The sequence below is a fragment of the Bombina bombina genome, chromosome 5 (assembly GCF_027579735.1).
Source record: "Bombina bombina isolate aBomBom1 chromosome 5, aBomBom1.pri, whole genome shotgun sequence".
NCBI classification, from domain to species: Eukaryota; Metazoa; Chordata; class Amphibia; order Anura; family Bombinatoridae; genus Bombina; species Bombina bombina.
In genome coordinates this window covers 304,305,466-304,321,323 of record NC_069503.1, presented here as the reverse complement: position 1 = coordinate 304,321,323, position 15,858 = coordinate 304,305,466, and the positions used below count along the sequence as shown (strand labels likewise).

General features: G+C 36.4%; 1 pseudogene; it reads right to left on the bottom strand.

The window, feature by feature from the left end:
- Positions 1-15,550, bottom strand: part of LOC128661463 (transcription factor ETV6-like) — a 28,318-nt pseudogene extending 12,768 nt beyond the window's left edge.
- Positions 15,551-15,858: the final 308 nt, after the last annotated feature.

The window sequence follows — 15,858 nt, the reverse complement described above, 5'->3', positions numbered from 1 at the left end:
ATCTTCAGGCGTTAGTGTTAGGTTTTTAAAGGGTTTATTGGGTGGGTTTTAGTTTTAGATTAGGGTTTGGGCTGCAATAGAGCTAAATGACCTTTTAAGGGCAATGCCCATCCAAATGCACTTTTCAGGGCAATGGGGAACTTAGGTTTTTTTTAGTTAGGTTTTTATTTGGGGGAGTTGGTTGTGTGGGTGGTGGGTTTTACTGTTGGGGGGTTGTTTGTATTTTTTATTTACAGGTAAAAGAGCTGATTTATTTGGGGCAATGCCCCGCAAAAGGCCCTTTTAAGGGCTATTTGTAGTTTATTGTAGGTTAGGGTTTTTTTTTATTTTGGGGGCTTTTTATTTTCATAGGGCTCTTAGATTAGGTGTAATTAGTTTAAATTTTTGATAATTTCTTTTTTATTTTGTGTAACTTAGTGTTTATTTTTTTGAAATTTAGTGTTTGATATTTTTTGTAACTTAGTTGTTAGTTTTTTGTAATTTAGTAATTTTTAATTGTAGAATTAAATTATTTGAGTAGGGTTATGTTAGGTGTTTAAATATATAATATAGTTAATTTAATTTGTAGTTTAATGTAGTTTTAGTATAACAGTTAGGGTAGATTAATTATTAGTTTAATATAGTTTAATGTAATTTTAGTATCACAGTTAGTGTAGATTAATTATTAGTTTAATATAGTTTAATGTAATTTTAGTATAACAGTTAGGGTAGATTAATTATTAGTTTAATATAGTTTAATGTAATTTTAGTATAACAGTTAGGGTAGATTAATTATTAGTTTAATATAGTTTAATGTAATTTTAGTATAGTAGTTAGGGTAGGTTAATTATTAGTTTAATATAGTTTAATTTAAATGTAAAGGTAAGTTTAAATGTATTATAAGATAGGGATGAGTTAATATTTAATATAAAGTTAGAGGGTTGTTAGGTTTAGGGGTTAATAGTTTAATTTAGTTTATGGCGATGTGGGGGGCTGGCGGTTTAGGGGTTAATAGTTTTAGTAAGTGCTAGTGATGTGGGAGGCCAGGGGTTTAGGGGTTAATAATTTTATTTAGTTGCGGTGGGCTCCGGGAGTGGCGGGATAGGGGTTAATAACTTTATGTAGGTGGCGGCGGTGTAGGGAGCGGCAGATTAGGGGTGTTTAGACTCAGGGTACATGTTAGGGTGTTAGGTGTAAACGTAATTTGTTTTCTACAATAGGAATCAATGCGGTATCGGGTAGCAGTGAACATAAGCTTTCGCTGCTTTCAGACTCCCATTGATTCCTATGGCATCCGCGGCCTCCAGGGCGGTGGATTTTAAACCAGGTACGCTGGGCCGGAATAGTGGCGAGCGTACCTGGTAGATATTTGTTAACTAGCAAAAGTAGTCAGATAGCGCTGAATTTGCATTCGGAACATCTGTAGTGACCTAAGCATCGATCTGTGTTGGACTGAGACTGTCGGATCGTATGTTACGTCACAAATTTCAACTGTTGCCGGTCTGTAGCCTTTGATAACTAAGGGGAATCAAGCTCTCCACAATTACACTGCGGAATTCCAGCGTATTTTCGGTTGACAGCTTGATAAATATCCCTCTAAGTGCTACTGCATTGTCTTTTAATCTTGCATTTGTTGATTATTCAAATCTGTGTTAACTGGTCCTTTAACAAACCGTTACTTATTTGACAAATACTGCAGATACAGAACCACAAGGCATGAAATAGACTAAACTAACTGCTCTCTTCATTGTAGCTTATCTAGAAGATACGCTAAAGAGTCACTGCAAAATAAATATACAACCATTAATCCTCTAAAAAATAATTGTACTAGCTTTAAATAAACAGCAATAAAATGTTATAACATTCCTATAGAGCACAATGTGCTTATTATGATGACATAATTACAAGCAATAATAATGTTCCGCTTAGCAGAGGCTCAAATCAATACAAAGAAACACAAGAGCCACTGTCAGTAAAACAAAGCCTTGGTCCTCACACTTTGGGAATCCTGACATAATTTGTGTTTGAGTGAGATGGGCAAGATATGACTCTTGTGGCTTAAACTACAGCATGGTTTATGATTAGGGCAATATGTATACTGGCGTTAAATGCACAATGTATGTTAATGGTCAGGTATAGTAAATATCATACTACAAATTCAGCTACTACAAATTCAGCAGGGAATGGGCTCTGCGTATGGAGCTCTGTCTAATTGTAGTTACTGAGCTGAGGAAAAGTAGCAGCCATTTGGGTTTCAGTAGCTGCAGAAACTTTTGGTCTCTATGTTAAACAGAGGCTAAAACCCACATATTATTGAGTAATATACCCCTATCCGTTTTTTTTTGTTTTTTTTTCTTAATTCTGTATTTTTTTAGAAAAATATTTTTTGTCAGTAAAAGACTGAAGTGCTGGTGCAATGCCGCCCCCTGCAGATTTGTGCTAGCAGGGGGTGTCAATTAACCCGATCGTATTCGTTCGGGATGATTTCTGTCCGCGTCCTCAGAGCAGGCGGACAAGTTGTGGAGCAGTGGTCTTTAGACCGCTGGTTCATAACTTCTGGTTCCGGCAAGCCTGTAGGCTCGCCGGAAACACAGGGCATCAAACTCCATACGGAGCTTGATAAATATGCCCCTAAATCTTAATGTGCATCGGTGCATTTTAATTTTGCACTAAATAATTTTTACAATATACTATTCTAGTAAAAGCTGTGACTTTTTTAGTGGCATATGCACATACTCTACTCACCTGCTCACAGAAGGCTAGATTACAAGTGGAGCGCTATATATTGCTTTCATGAAAGCTATATTAGCGCTCCACTTTGTAATACCAGCGCACGATAAGATAAGATTGCCACAATGCAAACGCGAGCTCGCGTTCACATTGCTAGGAAGCATTGCACTTGTATGGGAGCCTCGTTCTAATGCCATCAGAGATGGCAACAGAAGTTCTGCGCCAGTGAATGGGGTAAGTAGCGCAGAGATGGCAGCTAACATAAATATATACGTATATGCTTATATACATATGTATGTAGTCATATACATATATATTTACTGGCAACACACAGTTCCCATTGCTCGCAATGAAAAGGCACTTTTCAGTGCCATTTTTTTTTCTAACACCCCACTCACACCAACTTTAATCTCAAAATACTTCCTAGTGCAGTAATTTTATTAAAAAATAAAGATGCTGCCATCTTTTATTAATAAACTACACTAGACAGTATCTTGGGGGCATTTGGGGCAGATTTATAAAATTAACCAGAGATCCGGTTATTGCCATATTTAGTGCTCCACTTGTAATCTAGGTGAGAGTTGGCAGTGGCTTGTTTGGAACTCTGTAGTGAGTGATTCAACAGGCGGTTTTTATGTGCTATGCACTTCAGCACTCAGCAGTCCTACTCTGTGAGTTTGCGTTGTCTACAATTTTGTTACTTGGCTATTTTTGCTCCTAGACATTAAAGGGATATTCCCACTAAAATTGGAATTCACATAAGTGCATTTCAATTTTGAATAGAAGCATTTTTGTAATATACATACTGTATATTAGCAAAAGTGATTCTAATAAAAGTTTTAGCTGTTTCAAAAGTGTATTTAAGTATGCACCATGCCCCCACCTTTTAAACACAGCACTTGCTCAAGGAGCCTAGGATGCTTGTGCCATCTGGTAATGACTTAATTGTTCATTTCTGACATGATATAAGTGCTACTGGCCCTCTAAACGGCTGCAGTATTTAAAAAGCTGGCGCACTGAGAATTTCTAGCTATGCTTCACATGGACGTGCACTAAAACAGTGATAAGTTCTACTAGAAGCATTTTTACCAATACAAATATTTTTCTATTCAAAGATGTAATTCATCTATGTGCATTTAAATTTTGACCAGAATGTCCCTTTAGCATTTCCCAATAATAGCACTTACCGTTGACCAAGGCAGATATAGTAGGGCAGAACTTACACAAACTGACTTGTGGCAAAGGTGGCATCCTATGATATTATATCATATATATGATGAGATTTCATGGCTATGTGCTGGACTCTATGGATCTGTTAGCAATGGGTGTGACTGAAACACGTAAACTTACTAATTAGTAGGGGGTATCAACATACTTATGGCCATATCTTGTACATTGTACAAATGCATCCATTTTAAACTGATATGCACTTGTGCACGTTAAGATTGCTATGTCCTTTTATTGCAATTCAAATAAACATTATAATTCTCACATGCCAACTTGAGTACAAGTTTCAGCATTCAAAAGATTATTTATTAAAGCAAAAACAATATGATATATGAACATGTGAACTGAGCACATGCAAAAATAGGCTAAAATAGGTGTTCTAGATGTCAAGGCTGCAGAATTAGAAAAGACTAATATTCCTGTGAATAACTGCCAGAAAACTGTTTTCTAACAGACTGGAATGCTGTTGTTAAACTGTGGGTGTTACTGTGCCATAAAAGCATTTAACCCCTTTACAAAGGCTGCTGTACCCTGTTCTGCTGAGACATGCAGAAAAAAGCGTGATCTTGCCGCTGTCTTTGAGACCCATACTCCTACAGCTGTGCAAGAGCTTGTGACAGATGACGTACAGGGTAGCGAAGGGATTAAAAGGACTTAAAACTGCAACAAGAAAATGCTCTAATTTGTTCTGGCATTTTATTATTGCTTGCATATAATTATGTGTTTAACCCCTGCAAAGTCATTCCAGAACAGCAATGCTCTACTGGGCCAGTGGAACTATAACAATGGTCATATTCAGCTCTGGAGCAGAATTACATTGCTACTCTAGAACTGACTTAGCAAGGGTTAAACACATATTAGTGTGCAAGCCACAGTGCAATAATAAAATACTCTGTTACATTAGAGCAAGTTCTTTTTTTATGTACCTTTTTAAAAGCTTTGGGTTATTGCTTGGTTTTCAAATAGATTGGAATGGCTTTAAATCTGAAAGTCCAGTGAAGAGCTATCCTAGGTACTTTACATGGCGATTATGATGGAATAGTATGATGGCAACAAAGAGAATAGACAGGGAGCTATAACAGAATTGCAAAATAGACTGTAGTATAAAAAATTAATTTTAGTTTTCAACAATGAAATTTCAATTTTACAACAGTGCTATAGTATAGACAATTCTGAAGTACTTAAACAATATAAATTCACTCACTAGAAAACATAAAGAGAAGAGTTTAGCATAAATTAGTAAGTTAAAACACTGTTATTGGCAATATTGTAATAACCTATAATTATACTTAATTATATCAGTAAATCACTAGTTATTATATAGCCCCTTTCATAATGTTTTATATTTGAAACATTTAGGATATGTTTCTCTCCATTTAAGAGCCATTTCCCAAATATTTAGCAACACCTACACAGCTATAATTTTTCCTCTAGAGAAAATAGCCCCTAGAGACTAAAACAACTTGTTTCCTATAAAGATAAATGCAATTTCTAGACTTTCTGAAAAGTTCATGGATAAAAAAAATATAAACAAATAATTCTACATCTAGTAAAGCATAACAGATTTAAGTAAAAGCAAGAAAGAGAAATGGATTGAATAATGCATGTGTAAGGCAATATATGCTATTGTACTTAATAAAAAGAGTGATTTTTTGACAGGATATGACTAAGAGTATACAAATGACTATTTTTTTTTTTTTTAGCGGGAACGTTGCTAGCTATAGCAATCTGAAAGAAAGAAGGTCTCAGTGGATTTATTCCTAAAAATAAATCTACTGTTACATAAGGGCCAGCTTGAACAAAATAGATCTACTATACTATATATAGTATGTTAAATCTTAGTTTCAGTATACTGACTTTTTAAATTAATCAACATAGGCAACTGCCTAGGGGACTTTGTAATTATTGCTTTAAAATAGATGGGGAAGTTGGCCCAATGAATATACAGTATGTATAATGTAGAAACAGCAAAATATCAGATGGTATCATTCTTCTGTTACTAAAACCACAGTTATATTGTAAAAGTATCCCTTAGACTTTATTTTTTATTCTGCCAAATATCAGTTTTTTCCACTATATATCTCTTAAACATCAGGACTGACAAGGGGATGATAGGTATCTTGACAGTCATGGTATTCCAATTATCTACTCACAAACCCACTAAACTGATCTTGTTGAAGACACAATCACTGTCAGATATTACATAATAATCAAGCTGAACAATTTGTGTTTGTGAGTGCTTGTATATGTGTGCTTGTGTGTATGTATGTGTGTAAAAGTGTATATATGGGTGTATATGTGTGTGTGTATGTATTTATGTGTGTGTGTGTATGTATTTATGTGTGTGTGTGCTTGTATATGTGTGTTTGTGTGTATGTATGTGTGTAAAAGTGTATATATGGGTGTATATGTGTGTGTATATGTATTTATGTGCGTGTGTGTATGTATTTATGTGTGTGTGTATGTGTGTGCTTGTATATGTGTGTTTTTGTGTATGTTTGTGTGTAAAAGTGTATATATGGGTGTATATGTGTGTGTGTGTATGTATTTATGTGCGTGTGTGTATGTATTTATGTGTGTGTGTGTATGTGTGTGCTTGTATATGTGTGTTTGTGTGTATGTATGTGTGTAAAAGTGTATATATGGGTGTATATGTGTGTGTGTGTATTTATGTGTGTGTGTGTATGTATTTGTGTGTGTGTGTATGTGTTGTGCTTGTATATGTGTGTTTGTGTGTATGTATGTGTGTAAAAGTGTATATATGGCTGTATATGTGTGTGTGTATGTATTTATGTGTGTGTGTATGTATTTATGTGTGTGCGTGTGTGAGTGCTTGTATATGTGTGTTTGTGTGTATGTATGTGTGTAAAAGTATATATATATGGGCGTATAAGTGTTTGTGTATGTATTTATGTGCGTGTGTGTATGTATTTATGTGTGTGTGTATTTGAGTGTGTATATTTGAGTGTGTGTATGTGTGTAAAAGTGTAGGTATGCGTGTGTGTATGCATTTATGTGTGTATGTATGAGTGTATATGTGTATGTATGTAATTGTGTGTGTGTATATGTATGAGTGTATATGTAATTATGTGTGTGTGTATGTAATTATGTATGTGTGTGTGTGTTTGTATGTATGCATCTACATTTGTGTGTGTATATGTGTGTAAAAGTGTTTGTGTATGTATTTATGTGTGTGTATAGGTGTATATGTTTGTGTGTGTGTAATTCTGTGTGTTTGTATGCCCCTCTTTATTTATGTATAATATCATAAGCTGTAAGGGTTTGATCTAACTGTAATTATTGGCCATACACCCCATACAACACATTGGTTTCTACAGATGAAGCTATAGCTAAAATTCTTAATTATGTGTGTGTGTGTGTGTATATGTATGAGTGTGTGTGTGTGTGTATGTAATTATATGTGTATATGTATGAGTGTATATGTGTGTGTATGTAACTATGTGTGTATGTGTATATGTATGAGTGTATATGTGTGTATGTAATTATATGTGTGTATATGTATGAGTGTATATGTGTGTGTATGTAACTATGTGTGTATGTGTATATGTATGAGTGTATATGTGTGTGTATGTAATTATATGTGTGTATATGTATGAGTGTATATGTGTGTGTATGTAACTATGTGTGTATGTGTATATGTATTAGTGTATATGTGTGTGTATGTAATTATATGTGTGTATATGTATGAGTGTATATGTGTGTGTATGTAACTATGTGTGTATGTGTATATGTATGAGTGTATATGTGTGTGTATGTAATTATATGTGTGTATATGTATGAGTGTATATGTGTGTGTATGTAACTATTTGTGTATGTGTATTGTGTATATGTATGAGTGTATATGTGTGTGTATGTAATTATGTGTGTGTATGTATGCATCTACATTTGTGTGTGTATATGTGTGTAAAAGTGTATGTGTGCGTGTATGTATGGGTGTGTTTGTGTATCTATTTATGTGTGTGTATATGGGTGTATATGTGTGTGTATGTAATTATTGGCCATACACCCCATACACACATTGGTTTCTACAGATTAAGCTATACCTACAATTCTTAAATGGACATAAAACACCTCTTGTTTTTGTGTAAAAAACAAATAAAAAACTGAGCTTGTCACACGCTCCCTAAAGAATCTTCCAAAAGTTAGAAATCTCCTAATCCAGCTGATTACAGAATTAGCTTTTGGCCCTATATAAGGAGCGTGGGGCATGCAATATTTTTACACAAAAGCAAGGGCTGTTTATTGACCCTTTAATGTTACCTGCTATTGTTTGGGGGTATAATCTGCCATACATATTGCAAGCAGAAAGTATTCCAGTTTAACACAGTTAGCGAAACAGCCATAAGATAAATGACCTGCAGTGCATTTACCACCCTTGGCTCTATGATGAAAGTGGAAGGGCGTGGATATGCTTATAAGTAAAACTGGAACGACTTGTATAGTAAGATGCTTGTGTTACTAAGTAACATATTGTCTTTAAGTTACCCCCGGTAGTCTATGTCTGTGCTAGGTTATTTGGTGCCCACCCACATAAAAAGTCTTTGCACTTGTGGTGAGTCTGCTCCTCCACATTCTAATTCAATTGTTGGGAAAAAAAACCTACATGTGGTTTGCTGCATTACATTTTCTCAAATGCTGGCATCACTAGGAGTGTCTAAATTAAACATTTTGTGAAAACAAATAGACAACAGCATATTGAACAATACTGCATTATTGGTTTGTTTGTGACTAGAACACAGAATTAATTTTAAGTATGGTCAACAATGTAAAACAAATATATTTAGTAAAAGGTTGAACTTGATAGTTAAATTACTTTTTCCATCCACTAAACAACGATATAAATATAAGTCTCAGTTTGAAATATACAAAAGCTGAAGAGAACATTTTCAACAAAGAACAATTTACTCAAATTGCCTGTAATTTTATGCCCCTTGTAAACTCTTTGCTATTATCAAGAAGATATTTATCTGCGAAACATTTATCTGCATCTTCTTTGAAAGCTGTGAAAGCATTCATTATACAATCCATTATGTTCATGAAGGTGCATTTGTTAGCAATACTGAGGTATCACTAAAGGACAATAAATTACAGCCAACAAGCCTGACTATCTCTGCAACATAGTGAAGCAAGATATATATCATTAACTATACAAATGTATCATTTTATGCATAAAATAGTGATTAATAATAAAACATATTGGATATGTGTATATATATATATATATATATATATATACACAAATGCACACACAGGCAAAGACACACATTCAAACACATGCTCACATAAACACACACACGTACACGCGCACACATAAACACACACACGTACACATGCACACACGCACACATAAACACACACACGTACACGCGCACACATAAACACACACACGTACACATGCACACACGTACACATAAACACACACGCACACATAAACACACACACGTACACAAACACAAACACTCATCTAAAAAAAAATTAAAATACTGTACATACCTATTTTGTAAAAAATAAAGGGACATTAAAGCTAATTTTTCATTTATGCGTTAGAAATAATTCACTTAATTGGAAAAGATGTGCGTGCACATTAAGGGCCAGATTATGAGTGGAGTGCAAACATTTGCACACAAGCAATAAGGGGTTTATCACAGGGGTTTATGCTTGTTAGGCTTATCGCTTGTATTATGGTGCTAGAGGACATGATCCTATATAACGGATCATGTCCGCTGCACATCGATAAATGCCGACAGCATACGCTGTCTGCATTTATCATTGCACTAGCAGTTCTTTTGAACTGCTGGTGCAATGCAGCCCCCTGCAGATTCGCGGCCAATCGGCCGCTAGCAGGGGTTGTCAATCAACCGGATCATATTCGGTTGATTTTGTCCGCCGCCTCAGAGCAGGCAGACAGGTTATGGTTCATAACTTCTGTTTCCGACGAGCCTTCAGGGAACATCAAGGGGCAACAAGCTCCATACAGAGCTTGATAAATATGCCCCAATGAGTTGAAAGTAAACTTGATCAATTGAGCGCAATCGCGATTTACTCTAGAATGATTACCGCAACTTCAGAGCTCTGGTTAATTGTTTCGCAAAACAAAAAAAAGGAGTCAAAACACATAATAAAATACATTACAAATTATAGTTACACTCATAGGGGCCTATTTATGAAAGGTCTTGCGGACCTGATCCGACAGTGCGGATCAGGTCCGCAAGACCTCGCTGAATGCGGAGAGCAATGCCAATCGGCCGCCAGCAGGGAGGTGCTAATCAACCTGATCGTACTCGATAGGGTTGATTTCCGGCGATTTCTGTCCGCCTCATCAGAGCAGGCGGACAGAGTTATGGAGCAGCGGTCTTTAGACCGCTGCTTCATAACTGCTGTTTCTGGAGAGTCTGAAGACTCGCCAGAAACACGGGCCCACAAGCTCCATTCGGAGCTTGATAAATGGGCCCCATAATGTAAGAATATATAACCATAATGATGCCATTTTGTCTCTAATAATTCATTTTGTGTAAACATACCATTTTAAGATGAGTTCATTATATTTCATTATAAGGTAGTTTTTATGCTGTGAGAAAAATATGAAGCTGAATACTTTATCTGAATAATTTGTCCGATGGCTTTGTTATGTCTTTGGCGATGTGCCCAGGTATACTTTTATCTAACACTCCTCACTAAAAATACTCCTTTTTATTCCTTATTTTTAATGAAGTTCTTTGCTCCAAGCATACTGTGTAAGATGGTGTGGCTATGATCACTTCATTGTTTAACCCCATTTACTGTAACCATTGTCTATAAAAGTATGTGATGCCTTATAATAAACAGAACAGGGATTAGACTTTACTTGCTGCCTGTCTAAATGCTGTTTCCCAAACTCTCGCCAAGTAACCCATTCATATCCAGGTGAAGGTGTAGAATACTGCTAAGTGTCAAGTGATACCCCCGGTTATAAAATAACGCCTAACACATAATAACACCACAGTGGCTCTTTGGTGGTTCCTGTAAGTGCCTGGGGAAAAAAGTTTAGAGAAAATAACTCATATTTCACCCCATAGGTAATTCATCTTTATAGAATGCCTCTATGGTTTTAATAAAATATAAAATATACAATCTATTTCCTATGTCATATTGATTCTATTTCCTATGTCCTGTTAATTTTATTATGAATTTATTTTTTTATTAAAAATCTCTTTATAATTGTAACATCAAATAATGTTATTAACTCTACAAAATGTTTTACCCAGATTGCTTTCGTAAAGCTTGATTGCTACAAAACACGATAAATACTTTATGATGAAAACATAAATATTGGAAGAAACCATCTTTGTTACACACAAACCATTAAAACATGCTCAGATATCGTATTACATTTATGAGCTGAGAGATACCAAGTTAACTGTGCAGGTTACTAAGAGACACTATTTGAAGGAGAGGAATTTTCGAGCGGACCACTCAATGAAATTAGAGTCATGGCTACTTAAGGAAGGACACAACCTACACACCACATCTTGATAAAGCCAGAGCACCTAGTGAAACGCGTTTATGTTTTGACAGTGTGTAGTTCCAACACCCTGAGGACAAAGACAAGTGTTTCAGAAAGAAAGGAAGAAACATTCCCTATCTGAATCAGGAATAATCTCTACCCAGAAAAGGAATCAAAGGTCTGAAGGGAAGAACTGTCTCCTGCGTACAGAAGTACTAAAGTGCAGGACACAGTAGACTTCAGGATCCACTAACTAACTTGTGCAAGTTACGAAAAAAAAAGACCCTGTAAAATTGTGACGTCATCATTAGACAACCCTACCGCCAGGGTGTATGTGAGTGATCTGAGAAATCGAGAGACACTGCAGCGGGTAAGGTAACCTATGAGGCAGACACTTTTTTCACCAGGCACTTACAGGAACCACCAAAGAGCCACTGTGGGGTTAAGGAAGGAATATTCTGAAAGCCACAGAGGCCACACAAAAGCGATACTCAAAATACGGTAAGGACACCTGATAACCGGTGGGATACCTCCTTCTCCAATAGGATAAAACATTTAAAGGTTAGAAACCGACTTCAAGATTGAAAGTAACACTTTAACCCCTTAATGACCACAGCACTTTTTCATTTTCTGTCCGTTTGGGACCAAGGCTATTTTTACATTTTTGAGGTGTTTGTGTTTAGCTGTAATTTTCCTCTTACTCATTTACTGTACCCACACATATTATATACCATTTTTCTCACCATTAAATGGGCTTTCTAAAGATACCATTATTTTCATCATATCTTATAATTTACTATAATGTTTTTATAAAATATGGGGAAAAATGGAAAAATAACACACTTTTTCTAACTTTGACCCCCAATATCTGTTACATATCTACAACCACCAAAAAACACCCATGCTAAATAGTTTCTAAATTTTGTCCTGAGTTTAGAAATACCCAATGTTTACATGTTCTTTGCTTTTTTGTAAGTTATAGGGCCATAAATACAAGTAGCACTTTGCTATTTCCAAACCATTTTTTTTTCAAAATTAGCGCTAGTTACATTAGAACACTGATATCTTTCAGGAATCCCTGAATATCCCTTGACATGTATATATATATTTTTTTTAGAAGACAACCCAAAGTATTGATCTAGGCCCATTTTGGTATATTTCATGCCACCATTTTACCGCCAAATGCAATCAAATACAAAAAATTGTTCACTTTTTCACAAATTTTTTCACAAACTTTTGGTTTCTAACTTAAATTATTTACAAACAGCTTGTGCAATTATGGCATACATGGTTGTAAATTCTTCTCTGGGATCCCCTTTGTTCAGAAATAGCAGACATATATGACTTTGGCGTTGCTTTTTGGTAATTAGAAGGCCACTAAATGAAACTGCGCACCACACGTGTATTATGCCCAGCAGTTAATGGGTTAATTAGGGAGCATGTAGGGAGCTTTTTGGGGTAGTTTTAGCTTTAGTGTAGTAGACAACCCCAAGTATTGATCTAGGCCAATTTTGGTATATTTCATGCCACCATTTCACCGCCAAATGCGATCAAATTAAAAAAAACGTTACATTTTTCTAAATTTTTGGTTTCTCACTGAAATCATTTACAAACAGCTTGTGCAATTATGGCACAAATAGTTGTAAATGCTTCTCTGGGATCCCCTTTGTTCATAAATAGCAGACATATATGACTTTGGCTTTGCTTTTTGGTAATTAGAAGGCCGCTAAATGCCGCTGCGCACCACACATGTATTATGCCCAGCAGTGCAGGGGTTAATTAGGGAGCTTGTAGGGTTAATTTTAGCTTTAGTTGCGTGTAGTAGACAACCCAAAGTATTGATCTAGGCCCATTTTGGTATATTTCATGCCACCATTTCACCGCCAAATGCGATCAAATAAAAAAAAACGTTCCCTTTTTCAAAAACTTTTTCACAAACTTTAGGTTTCTCACTGAAATTATTTACAAACAGCTTGTGCAATTATGGCACAAATGGTTGTAAATGCTTTTCTGGGATCCCCTTTGTTCAGAAATAGCAGACATATATGGCTTTGGCATTGCTTTTTGGTAATTAGAAGGCCGCTAAATGCTGATGCGCATCACACGTGTATTATGGCTAGCAGTGAAGGGGTTAATTATGTAGCTTGTAGGGAGCTTGCAGGGTTAATTTTAGCTTTAGTGTAGAGCTCAGCCAACCACCTGAAACATCAGACCCCCTGATCCCTCCCAAACAGCTCTCTTCCCTCCCCCACCCCACAATTGTCCCCGCCATCTTAAGTACTGGCAGAAACTCTGCCAGTACTAAAATAAAAGGTATTTGGCCTTTTTTGGTTGTTTTTTTATAGCATATTTACATATGCTGATGTGTAGGATCCCCCTTAGCCCCCAACCTCACTGATCCCCCACCAAACAGCTCTCTAACCCTTCCCCTCTGCCTTAATGGGTGCCATCTTGGGTACTGGCAGCTGTCTGCCAGTACCCAGTTTAGTAAAAAATGTGCCTTTTTAAAAAAAAAAAAAAAAATGCCCTTTCCTGTAGTGTAGCTTTCCCCCCTTCCCAAGACCAACCCCCCACCCCTTCCAGATCCCTTAGATGCAATTTTTATTACTTACAAAATTATTATTTTTTTTACTTTTAACTTCATTTTTTTCTGTAGTGTAGCGGTTCCCACCCGCTCCCGCCCCGTGCACGCGCCCGCCCGCCGCCCCCCGTGCACGCGCGTGTGCCCGTAGGTCCCGCCCACGATCCCGCCCCCCTCCACTCCACACAGAGCATCGATGGCAGCCCACCCGCCTCCCACATAAGCTCCCACCCACCAACGATACCGGCCATCGATGTCCGGTGCAGAGAGGGCCACAGAGTGGCTCTCTCTGCATCGGATGGCCAAGGGGGGTTATTGCAGGATGGATTGCAGGATGCCTCCATATCGAGGCATCACTGCAATAACCAGAAAGCAGCTGGAAGCGAGCAGGATTGCTTCCAGCTGCTTTCCAGACCAAGGACGTACGCCATACGTCCTCGGTCATTAACTGTATTTTTTTTAGGACGTATGGCGTACGTCCTTGGTCGTTAAGGGGTTAAGAAAACCCAATTACATGACGCTGCTTATTACGGGAGTGGAGTGTAAATAAGCACTGATCATTTTAGGATATAGACACAAGCTTATGTATTGAAAAGAGACACTGTTACAATACAAATACAATTACACTCTCAGAAATACAATTACACTCTCAGTATTTGGATACAAACTTATGTATTGAACAGAGACATTGTTACAATAGGATTAAACTTTTTTTACCATCAATGGTTACGATTCAAATAATGAAGCTGTGATTCTGATGAACAAATATCTTGATTATCAATACGCTCATAGTAGCGCTTCTTAGATGGTTTCAACTTTATTATTAATGTCAAACTTTCTAACCAGCATTCTGTGTTGAAATTTAAATTTTTATAATTATTTTTTGTGGCTTTTTACGCTGTTTTGTTTTTTAAAATATTCCTTTTTTCTAAACAGCCTTTTTAGTGTTGCAACACTGGTTTTTAAGATTATTTGAGAGATTTTATACTATATGGTTTAATAAACTGGTCATTACATCTTACTATTTTTGTATTTTTGATTATTTTCTTAAATGTATTTATATATTCTGAATTTGATTGTTTTTGGCTAAAGGGTAATATTTCCGCTTTGTGTTAGATATTAGTAATGTATATATAAATTATTTTGTACATTGCATACTCTCATGTATAGGTAGAAATATATTCTGCCCTCTAAATTCATTGACACCGCCATTGATTTTTAACCCCTAGTGCTTTTTGTTAGCGCTTTGCTTTCCCTCACAACTTTGTTATCATTTTAATAATTCTATCTAGGAAGGAGATAGTTTGAAGAGAGGCATAGGAGTTTTTTTTTAAATACTTTATTTATACCAGTGTGGCTTACAGTGGCAAATCAACAAATAACAAGATACAGAAAAACATTGAAATACAATATGTAAACATGACTCGTCCCCTCCACCACAATGGATTTTACTTTTTCAATCCCCTCTCCACAACCTCCATATCGTCACTCGAACCTTTCCTGTTCCACTCTCCCTCATCTTCCACCATGTAAGTTATATTTACACTGAGTAACATCTGGATACTATTCTGTCAGCTCTCCCCCGGGTGCCGCCCAAAGGAACCTCCCTCTCAGAGCTGGGCCCTATGTCAACTGCTCTCCCCCTCCCTGGTCAAAGATATTCCATTGTCCCCTCATTTGTGCATTTAGTATATAGTCTGAGTCTTTGAACGGGTAAATGATTTGTCTCTGGTGGTGAATGTCTAGTGATCTAATGAATGGTTCCCATTTAGTCATAAACTTCTTCGTTCTCCGTATTATGTCTCCCTGAGTGTCAATTTGTTCATAAGTCATCTGT